We start from the raw sequence: 12,504 nt of genomic DNA on the forward strand, positions 1-12,504 counted from the left end.
TATATATATATATATGTGTGTGTGTGTGTTTGTCCCCCCAACATCGCTTGACAACCGATGCTGGTGTGTTTATATCCCCGTAACTTAGCGGTTCGACAAAATAGACCGATAGAATAAGTACTAGGCTTACAAAGAATAAGTCCTGGGGTCGAATTGTTCGACTAAAGGTGGTGCTCCAGCATGGCCGCAGTCAAATGACTGAAACAAGTAAAAAAGCTAAAGAGTATGTATGTATGTATGTATGCATGTATGTATGTATGTATGCATGTATGTATACAAAGACAGAAAGACAGACACCGCAAGCAAGACATACATACACATACGTGCATCTTCGTGAACAAACTTGTAGGACTTATATTACTCCTACTGGAAATTTCTGAATGACTGCTTGTGTGCTTTTTAATCTACTTTCAGAAAATAATTATTAAACCTTCTTTCAGATCCCACTTCCTACGATGGTAGAAGTTTATGAGCAATGAAAACAATTTAATATACTCTAGAATATTTACATGTATATATATATATAATTGTATATGTTGAATTGCAGCCAAAACCGTACACATGTAGCTATTTAGCTCTATATGTGTATACTCCAGTGGATTGCTTTTGTTCATTTCTATTTTAAAATAATCTTTGAAGTATAAGATGAATTGAATTCAATAAGAATAATATTCAGAAATTAATTTAAGGCAGCGAAGCCATAGTTCGGTGTGATGGAAGATGTGATTCAGTAACCAATTTTATGTCTAAATTATTGATATTCGGTTTTAATTAAATTTCTGTTAAGGAAAATATATGTTACTGACCTACGATACAGTACTCGGTACTGGCGTAAGTTCTTTATTAGACTTGGGTAGAAACTGTATTGTCAATTCTTTCCTGTTTTAATTTAGCTCTATTTATGTCACTATAACAGGTGAGTAAATGAGGAAGCCACATAATAATAATAATAATAATAATAATAATAATAATAATAATAATAATAATGATAATAATAATAATAACAATAATAATGTGACATGAGGAGCAAAGACAAGGAACACAAGGAGGATGCTGAATGGTTGCAAGCACTGAAACAAACAGTAGTCTGAGGCAGAACTAGTCATTTCAGTTACGGAAGTGCAGAAAATCAGCAAACAAATGGGCAACTGGAAGGCCTCCGGAGGAGATGGAGTTTAAGGCAACTGGATAAAAAGATTTGATAAATGTCATGCACGAATAGCTGCACAACTCAGCTTCTTACATGCCGACGAAGTAACACCAGATTAGTTGACAATGGCTCGGATAGCGTCGTGCTTGAAAAACATCGAAAAAGGCAATAGAGTAGGCAATTACAGGCCAATATTCTGCTTGCCACTTATATGGAAATTGTTGACTAGAATCTACGAACATCTGGACAAAAATGGAGTCCTACCACATTAGAAGAAGGGTTGAAAGCCTAAGTGCAGAGGTACCAGGGATCAACTCTTGGTAGACAATATTGTACTTAGAGACTACAAGAGGAGAAAAACTAACTTAGCCATGTCATGGATCGTTTATCGTAAGGCGTACGATATGATACCACATTCCTGGATTATAGAGTGTATGAACCTATTTGGGATTGCTTCGAAAGTTGAACGATTGCTTGGAAAAAGTATGGTGAAGTGAAGGACGGAAATGACAGCGTATGGAAGATGTTTAGGGACAGTAGAAATTAGGAGAGGCATCTTCCAAGGGGACTGCCTGTCCCCACTGATCTTTATACTGTACTAGATACCACTAACACTGGTTCTAAGGAAAGCAAAGGCTGGGTATGTATTCAAACGCCACCAACAAAAAGTCAACCACTTGTTACTCATGGATGATCTCAAACTTTATGGTAAAGATGAAGCCCAAGTCAGTTCCCTCATTGATATGGTGTATACCTTCAGTGCTGATATGAGAATGGAGTTCGGACTGAGAAAGTGTGGTGTGTTAGTCTTTAAGAGAGTCAAAATCAAATGTATCGACTGGCTAACGATACCGTTTGGGGAGGTTATGAAGCATTTAGAAGAGACAAGCTATAAGTACTTGGGGATTTTGGAAATGGATAAATTGTTGGAGAAAGAAATGACAGATCCTTAAGGTGAAATTAGACGGATGGAATAAGAACGAAGCTATCAACACCTGGGCAGTTTCACTCCTTAGATATAGAGTAGGGGGTAATTGCATGCATAGTAGTCGAACTAAACAGATTAGACAGAAAGACAAGGAGGTTGCTAACTAGATATGGTCACTCCATCCAAAAAGTGACACAGGCAGACTGTATGTACCAAGAAAAAGAGGGGAAAGAGTACTTATTGGATGCGAACACATCATAAGAGAAGAAGAAAACAACATAGCATATGTATGAAATGCCACAGAACCGCTATTATTAGAAATTGGAAGGTCAGGATTGTATAGGATGAAAGATAGCAAAGATAAAGCACTATACAAGGAACTAAAAACGAATGAAACCGAACATAGGTGGGTAAAGAAAAGAATGCATGGTCAATTTCATAGGGATGTTCACGATAAGATAGACAAGGAAAAATGTTGGCTGTGGATGACTAAAAGTGATTTAAAACCGGAAACGGCGGCTCTGATCTGTGCTGCCTAAGAGCAAGCACCAAGAACAAACTACATAAAATATAGAATAGACAACGCAGCAGAAAGTGATAAGTGCAGAATCTGTGGACAAAACGGTGAAACCGTATGGCATATTACCAGCCAATGTACACCACTAGCCCAGAAAGAATATAAGAGACGCCACGACAATATAGCCAGGCTTATCCATTGGACACTATGCAACAAGTATGGACTTGATAGAGCAAAAAATTGGTACGACCACATACCTGGAGGCATCGTCAAAATAGAAACACAAAGATCCTATGGCTTTTAGAATTAAATGCGACCATGAGATAACGAATAGGAAGCCGGATACAGTCTTAATTGAGAAAGAAAACAAACTATGCTGAATCATAGCTATAGCATGCCCAGCTGGCAACAAGGTATGTCGGTCTCCTTTCTTTTTTTGTGGGAAGAAAGCCTTTACATGGTTTCTGTTCCCGCACAGGTAATATCTTGACTTTTTACTCTCTACAGCCACGTGTAGTTTGGACTCATCCGGTAGGCTTATACAATCCGGGTCATTTTCCACATTTGCTGGTCAGTTTGTATTAGCAGCTGTGTTCTCGGACCTAACTAATTCTGCTTGTGAATCTCGTGGATTTGCAAAATCTTGGTTTTTTCCTCTATGTCTAAGAGTATCGCAGCTACCAACCAGCAGATGTTAATTTCTTATGGAACATTGACTATTCTGATTCTATACACGTTACGGCCCAGGTAGGTAGGTATAACAATTATTTCTTCATTCGTCAGGGTAGCTGTCGAGTGTTCTTTTGCTTCCTCCTTTGAGCCAAGCCTCACCTCGACAGACCCATATTTCTTCCCCCTGGTCACATAGGTTTTGCTCTCCCACACCGGTATTAGGCATTTCTCTACTTGTCGTTGTGTCGCCTTTTCTGCTTCTAACTCCTATTATTTTATACAGGACTGTCCATAAACTGATTTCGAGATGAACAATTGTAGGAATGTTTCGCGCCACATTTCTGCTACTTTTCTTCGTCATACATTTAGAATTCCTAAACTCATTTTCATCAAAGAAAATATCTTCACTCATTTGCCTTGTTGTTTGCGCGAAATCGAAACCATTCCCATTGGATTTGCTTGTATCGATTTTGTTGTTTTTTCGACATTCATGTCGGTGATGGTGTTGTTGGACTTGCTGCTGGCACCGGTGGTGGCAGTAGAGGTGGTAGTGTTTTCGCTCGTGTTGTTGGTATTTGTGATTTTCTTTTGTTCCTGCGGTGGAAAGGGAGAGTAAAGAAACAAGGGGAATTCATTTTCATATGTTCTACGTGCGCTATTGTTGTTGTTGTTACAGCAGTCGCTGTCTTGTGCAACTTGGCTGTTCAGTCTTGCGGATAATCCGCTGTTCTTTTCAGCACACTGACAGTTTTCGTTCACCATCTTTGATTTTAGAAGAAAAATATGAGGGGTGTTGTAATCCAAACAAATACGAATATAGCCTCTAAGAGCTACAAATGGGCAAGAACTAACCAGCTCCCCAAGGTCCTGGTTTGGTTACCTAAGTAACAATAACAAATGTACAATGTAAAACAATATGAATAATAGCAAAACTCATGCGGCGATGTGCGAGCACGTGTCGATAGATGAATAATAATAATAATAATAATAATAATAATAATAATAATAATAATAATAGTAATGATAATGATAATGATACTAATAATAAGAAGATGAAAGAGGAGGAGGAGGAGGAGGAGGAGGAGGAGGAGGAGGATTACCATATAGCTACAAATATATATGTGGATTATATAAGCGATTTAACGAATATCATAGCTAGATAAGCAATTATTTGTTTTGTTATATTTTGCTTTTATTTGTCCTTCGACTCCACTCTCCGAAAGGTTGAAGGGAAAAGTTATCTACAGCGTGATTTGAACTCAAAAGAATAAAATTAAGTGATTTGGTTGCCATGACGATACGCCAAAAAAATCAATGATTAAAAAAGGTCATTATAGTGGCTCTATTTTCTGCACACACAAGAAAAAATGATAGTTTATTTTTTTATATATATATATTTATTAACTTTATTTCATGAATTACTGTATTGACATTTCTTTGAAATTTCTACAACAATGCAGGCGTTCAATAATGTTTTTCTATTCTTTCTTTTAATCTCTTTTGCTGTCACTCGTTTCAGTCATTCGACTGCGACCATGAGGGAAAACTGCCTTAGATTTTGAATCGATTGTATTATATGGTACTTATTCTATCTATAAAAACAGCAAAAGACGACCCAAGTATAGAGGGATGTTGCAAGGCAAGGTATATATATATGAGTGAGAGATAAAGAGAGAGGGAGAGAGAGAGACACATCAGTGTATAGATATAGTCTGACAAATATACAGAGATAGAGATATAAATACATGCATAGAAATATCTATATATCGATGTCAATATAACACACACACACACACACACACACACACACACACACACACATATATATATATATATATGTTTATATATATAATTAAGTTTCGAGAGAACATGGAATACTTCTTTTCTGGAATACTATATGCCGGGACGATGGTCTTCGGATATTTCATGAATATAATGGTCATACACTAGATAAATTTAGGACAAGAACTCTAATATACCTTGATCCAAAATCTCATAACCTCTACTATAAACCAAATGAGAAACACTCTTTTATACATAAACAGTCCTGTCACCCCTATAATGTTTAAAAACTTGGTAGCTGTAATCAGTAATACGATATCATATATCTCCGCTTCAACGGAAATATTTGATAAGACAACCCCCCCCCCGCCCTCCACAATAACAATGCCGTAAGTGTGGCTTCAAAGATAAGATGTATAACAACACCTGAATCAAATATATGAAATCTAAAAATAGACTTAATTATAGACCTATTGTTACACCACCACCATCCTTCTCTCTAAATTTTATAACTAAATTAGAAATTTCTGGTTCTTTTAGATAAGCATTTCCTAGTAAACCATAAATACAGGACAATCTTTAGCTGCCACTCGATAAAAATATGATACAACTTCTGCCCCCAGTAGGAAGAACAATATCACTCGCAAGCCTCACCAAGTGTCAATTCGCACTTGTAATTGTGGAAGTCCTGAAACTTGCCACCCAGGCGTGTACGACACACTCTGCTGCTTATAAAGCAGAGGTCACAGCAATGCTTTATCAGAACGTAATTGACAACAAAAATTACCTCGGTTTATTCGTATGCAATTTCAAAAGACGTTATGCAAAGCACCATTTTTTCTGACACATCTACATAAGTAGAGCCACGTATGAGATTTGAAGAACAACTGCACACCACATACGACTCCGGAGAACTGCGGAGAAAACTATGCCATATGTAAATGTATATAAGATATGCAACTTATGCTCTGCTGAAGAATCGCACATACTTTTTAGATCTTTTAAGTATTCCGCTACACTACTTATTTTCAGATCCAAAATTTTCAGAAAATACAAGCATATGGAAAAATTTCTTTTGTCAAACTATGATTGCATTGTCCTCTCCGGATTGAACAGTTATGTCGCAGCCTTTAGACTCCTTTCCATTGTATTATTCTACACCAGCTACTTTGCTTATAACTTGTACGGTCAAAGGATGCATAACTCAAATTTTCTTTTCTTTCTTTTCTCTTTACGTTTTAATTCGCTCTTTGTCTTATCATCCCACTTTTTGTATCAACCTTCTCCATTTTACTCGTAGTCTATCATGTACTAGAATTCAGGTTATCAAATCGAACAAACGATGTGCCCAGAGCCCGGGATTGCTTGGAGTCACAAGACGTAGTAAAACCTGCTCAACCACGTGTCACAATGGCAAGAAACTACTAGTAGCATTTATTTTAATACAGTGTACATTACATACATAAAAACATACATTTATATATACAAATCCGCCATCCATAATACAGACAGATACAGGTAAATGGACACATAGAAAAGTGTGCTAGGAATATTAATCCTAATTTCCTAATTTTCCCCTTATAGCAATGTTCACAGAACACCTCAGTACAAGAAAGAATGAATAAAGGGGCAACTTTCATCATTAAATATCTTCCACAACTAAATATGAACACATAACATAATACAGAACACTACTAACCTTTCAATTAATATCACTAAACACCATGCATCCCATGCACCATTCACATTACAGATCTATATATCTACCCTAATTGCACTAAATCCAGAACTACTTAGTTCCCTTACACATAATCTTTTTATTCAGGGATTAGTAGACCTGATACCGTTCAATAATCGGTGTGCATTCAAAGCAATCATGAGTAACTTTACGAAACCGGTATGCTTTTGAATCTCTTTAACAATAACAATTCACAATAATGACTTTAATTACTTTTATTCCTACCTCAGTTCATTTAATTGTATATATCTATCGTTACTTTTCATAAAAAGCCTTTACTTTTTTTGATTTCCAATGTGCATTTTCGCTTATTTTTCTTCTTACTTTCCACTTACATTTCCACGTGTAGTTTCCATTTTGTTTTTGTAACATTTTTCTATTATATATGTATAAATTACTATGTTTAAATCTCTCAATGAGACACATTCAGTAACAGTACTCTAGAGTGAAGATTATTTGCCAGCATAACGTAGCAGTCCTGGGTAAGACGTAAGTTACAGTTATTTAATCCCAGGAAACATCGTCTCCAGCTGGCTGTACGACACACTATCTGTGTCCTATATCTTCGAACAAGGGAATTTAGCATCCCCACTCAGCACAAAACAATATCTGTGTATCACGATTTCTGTGCACAGAATAACTGTTCGGCTAGAGGTAGCACTACTAGATTCTTGTTCGAAATATATAGTTTTCAAAATAACACACAGTCAATGATGTAATAAAATAGAAAATTAATATTTGTAAATCTCTCAACGAAAGACATTCAGTAACGGTACTCTAGAGTAAAGATAATTTGCCAACAAAACGTGGCAGTGCTGGCTAGGATGAATGTTACTGCTATTTAGCCCCAAGTAACATCGTCTCCAGCTGGCTATGCGACACACTGTGCCCTTATATTTTCGAACAAGGAAGTTTAGCATCCCCTTAGAGATTACTGACTGTGTGTCACATTGAAAATTATATATTTCGAACAAGAATTGAGCAGCACCACCTCTAGCCGAACAGTTATTGTGCTGATGAAAGGAAATAGCACAGAAGTTGCAATGCACAAATATTGCTTTGTGCAGAGTTTTCGAGTTCTTCATTACGATTATTTCAGTCACCTCATTAAAATTGTTTGTAAAATAATTAATGTAAATAACGCTTCTTACTGAATGAAGTTACTTATATCGCTTTATTTATTGTCTATTTATGCGAATATACACCCACCCCTTGATTGTTTCTCTGGGTTCCATTGTTTTTGTTATTTACATCCTTAGTTCTGTTATTGACTCGCGTAAACTATGTTACGAGAATACATTTGAATATATTACGAGAAACATCCATTTATAAACGACGCTATGAATATAAAACGATTTAGAAAACATAAGTTCAAAGTACAGTTGTCGGGTTTGCATACATTGGAATTTTATAAATATAGAAAAAACTTATATTTATATGTAACGATAAATTGTTCCATATATATTCTATACCCTTTCAAAGTCATACTGATTCTTACTCTCCATTTTTCTCTCATACACTGCTGAATATCAAGGAATGCCTAAGCACTGAACCATTACTCTGACATTGTTCGAATAAACATTTAATCGAAGTATATGAAGACCAGCTACGAGCAGTAAGATATGAAATTCTTAGATTCTCTCGATTTCCTGTTATCCAGATTTTCTCATGGTCCGAACAGATCATTTCAAATAACGTTCAAGTTTTCTCATTTTCATAAAATTTTTACAATTTTCTTCAACAATGAGCATAGGTCTAAGTGCAGGTTACATTCATTTCGGGGAATTAATATGGTTGTAAGATTATATTACATTCTTGAACGGCAATCCTACTATGTCACCTTTTTAGTTTCCTTTGCTTTCTCATTCATATTATTTTGTAATTCTTATACCTTTCTTTGACTGGGTAGTGGACCTGTACAACAAATCCAAGTACACCACCACATATGTCTATGCCTGAGTGTATTCGTACGTGCGTGTGTGTATGTGTGTATGTGTGTGCGCGTGTGTGCATACTCGCGGGTGCTTATGTGTTTGCATATATATACTTGAATATAACAAAATTATAGATAAAAGACTGAGGTTAGAATGCTGTTTGGAATTATTGAATTTACAAAATCATAAACTGAAAATAAATAGACAACTTGGACCTCTACTGAACATATGCAAAAGAAAGTCTGATTCATATCAAAGATAGAATGAGAAAAGGAACGAAATGGAGAAACGAAGTAATACCCTCGGGGACTTTCGAGATAGAATTTATTTTATATATTGTGGATGACTTTTTGCGTTATTGCTTCGTTTTCATCTTTTTCTAGTTTCTTTTCATCATGAAACTGCAGACGCCGTGTGCCTATTCATTTGAACAATTGTGCACTTCGATCTAGTAAATATGATGTTACTTGAAAAAATCTATAAAGTTTAGTGATGAAATAATTAGGATTTTCTTAAGTTTAGCCTTGGTGTTTGTTGTTTTTTTAAATATAATATATTCATGTTGAAAGCAGTGAGCTGTAAAAATCATTAGCACCCCGGGCAAAATGCTTACGTTCTGAGTTCAAACTTAGCCGAGGTCTACTTTATCTTACAGCCTCTTGGGGTCGATAAAATAAGTATGAGGTAGCACTGGGATCGATGTAATCGACTTCGTCCCTTCCCCCGAACTACTGGGATTGTACCAAAATTGAAGTCAATTTAATATATTCATGTAATACAGACTTTGGTTTACTTATTTAGGTTAATGATTTTGGTATCAATGGTGGCAGTTAATTTTTGTAGGTATCAAATTAAAAAGAGAAAAATGAAATTCGGTTGATTTTATTATTTGAGTTCAAAAGAGAATTTGCTGTAAAGGAAACCGCTTGATATATCAGCCAAACATCTGGTCACGAGACCTTAACAGTTGTCCATCTCAACATAAGTGACAAAAATTTCGGAAAATGAGAGGCTTACAGCTAAAGAATAACATACGGCTTTCTGAAACTAGCAACGACAAACCTTCAGCCAATATTAAAGCATATCGAAAGCAAAAACCTCGAGGGCTTACAGAAGATTGAAAAACTCATGATTATTTAATACCTTGCCAAAACACTTGAAGAATATATGTGGAGAGGGGTAGATGTTTTCAGGAAATAACTTGATCTCCTACTCTCCAAGGCCCCAGATGAAACTACGTCGCGGCAAGAAACTTAAAGAGGGCATCAACAATTATTATTATTATTATTATTTTTATTATTATTATCATTATTATTATTATTATTATTATTATTATTATTATTATTATTATTATTATGATGATGATGATGATGATGATAATAATGATTATTATTTTCATTAATATTGAGCAGACGTATGAGAGTGACTCAAGCCCCGAGAGTCTTTTGCGTTGGCATATATCAAGGTGTGAACGTACAAAGCTGTCGGGCCTTCAGTCATTCTGTTATTTCACCTAAATATTAATTAAAATATATATATACTCATATTTTGTGTTGTATTTTTATATTTGCATCAGTATTACTATTTGTGTGTGCGTATGTACGTGTGTGGGTGGATGTGCATCTGTGTGTGTGTGCGTCTGTGTGTGTATGCGTCTGTGTGAACGTGCGTATGTGTGTGTGTGAGTGTGTGCATAACTCGTCGCATACATATATTTTGTCGATTAATTGTATCCGACGATGTAACAGAATGATGCTGATTCACTATTTTGATGGTTCCAGTTGAGCAAAGTAACACCAGTAACGTTTTAACTAGTACCAACTCGGTCAACATCTCTTGCACAAACATCCGACATAAGAAAACCCGCACCAGTTGCCAAACAGTGATGGAGAGGAAGCAAAAGCACACACAGAAATGCATACACTCACATTCACACATATATGTATTTGTGTGTGTATACACACACACATACATACACACGAATATATTTATATATATATATACACACGCTAATATATATGTATATAGATGTGTATATATATTCATATATACACGAGGTAATACATATATGTACATATATACATACATATATAGTATAATATATATGTACGTGTATATACACATATATTCATGCATATATACAGATACACACATACAAACATGTACATACACAGAAACACATATATAGGTGGGGATAGTGTATATGTACAGTATACATTGTAAGAGAGATAGATAGAAGAATAATAGAAATGAAAATACTATTAAAGAGTGATATCTTGAAATGGAAAGATATATTTACATAAAACATCTGAGGAAAACAGACATCCATTAATGCTTCCATATCATTATATTTACTCATGTAAGATATCAGTATAGATATTCACCTGTGCGGAATATCTACTTCCCCAAAAACACAGGTATACATATGCACGTATACATATAGACACATACATACACGCATATATGCATGCGTATATATATATATATTCATTTAAATATATGCATAGACATATATATTATATACGTATATACATAAACATATGTGTGTGTGTATATATATATATATACCGATATATGTACATACACGTACGCACACACACACGTATATGTATACATTTATATTTAATTTTGGGGGTTCTTCTTACTGTAACGAAAAACGATTTAGATTTTCATCTTCTTAAACATTTTCCCTTTTAGTTTTTTCTCATGCGTACATGCGCACACGCACACACACATGTACGCACATAGACACACACCCATACGCGTATAGACACAAAACACTCGCACGCACACACGTATGTGTGTGTATATATATATATATATATGTATATAGCCATGTGCATTTGTGCTTATGTATATATATATATATATATATATATATATAGAGAGAGAGAGAGAGAGAGACAGAGAGAGAGAGAGAGAGACAGAGAGACAGAGACAGACAGAAAGAGAGACAGAGAGTGGATTTGGTAGACGGAAACTGAAAGAAGCCCGTCGTATAAATATACGTGTGTCTGTGTGTATTTGTGTGTGTTTTTCCCTACCACCACCATCGCTTGACAACCTATGTTGGTGTGTTTACGTTTTCGTTATCTACCGGTTTGGTAAATGAGACCAATAGAATAAGTACCAGGCTTACAAAAACAAGTTCTGGGATCGACTTCTTCGGCCAAAAATTCGACTTTTTCGACAAATGACTGAAACAAGTAAAAGAATTAAAGAAGAAAAGAATATCTTGTCGCAAATATCGAAAGGATACTTTCTCGTTCTTTTATAGAGTTTGAAATCTTGATTAATGTCTTAAATATGCTATTTTTACATGCTTTTAGCATGTTTCTTAACAAAAAATCACTGGCAATATCAATGCAAACGAACATTTTTCAAATTATGACGCATTTATCAACAACCCTTTCAAAAACTTAATGCTTTGATAATGAGAATTTAAAGACATTGTTAGACTCTAATTATTGGGTTGATTGTTTAAATGATGTTTCAATATACTTAATCAGACTAATATTCTCAAGAAGTCAAATGGTTTCTTGACCTCACCAGATTCAAGTCGTTGATTTGAATGATTCTCAAACTTCACAAGAGATACTGGTCTGGCATCAAACCGAAGCAATATTTCTAGGCGAAGACCCATGATCGCGTGGTGTATCTGATACACACACAGACACAGACACACACACACAGACAAACACACTCACACACACACACACACACTCACACACACACACACACACACACACACACACACACACACACACACACACACACACACAC

General features: G+C 35.4%; 1 protein-coding gene across 4 annotated transcripts in view; it reads left to right on the forward strand.

Moving 5' to 3' along the window:
- Positions 1-12,504, forward strand: part of LOC106869052 (neuronal acetylcholine receptor subunit alpha-3) — a 718,416-nt gene that overhangs the window by 90,866 nt on the left and 615,046 nt on the right. Inside the window, exon 2 of one of the 4 annotated variants that reach the window (XM_052971015.1) lies at positions 8,322-8,402. The exons of the other annotated variants lie outside the window; for them this stretch is intronic. The gene's annotated coding sequence lies outside the window, so the exon portion shown is untranslated. The remainder of the gene's footprint in view (positions 1-8,321; positions 8,403-12,504) is intronic. 4 annotated transcript variants of the gene reach the window in all.

The sequence above is a fragment of the Octopus bimaculoides genome, chromosome 10 (genome assembly GCF_001194135.2).
Source record: "Octopus bimaculoides isolate UCB-OBI-ISO-001 chromosome 10, ASM119413v2, whole genome shotgun sequence".
NCBI classification, from domain to species: Eukaryota; Metazoa; Mollusca; class Cephalopoda; order Octopoda; family Octopodidae; genus Octopus; species Octopus bimaculoides.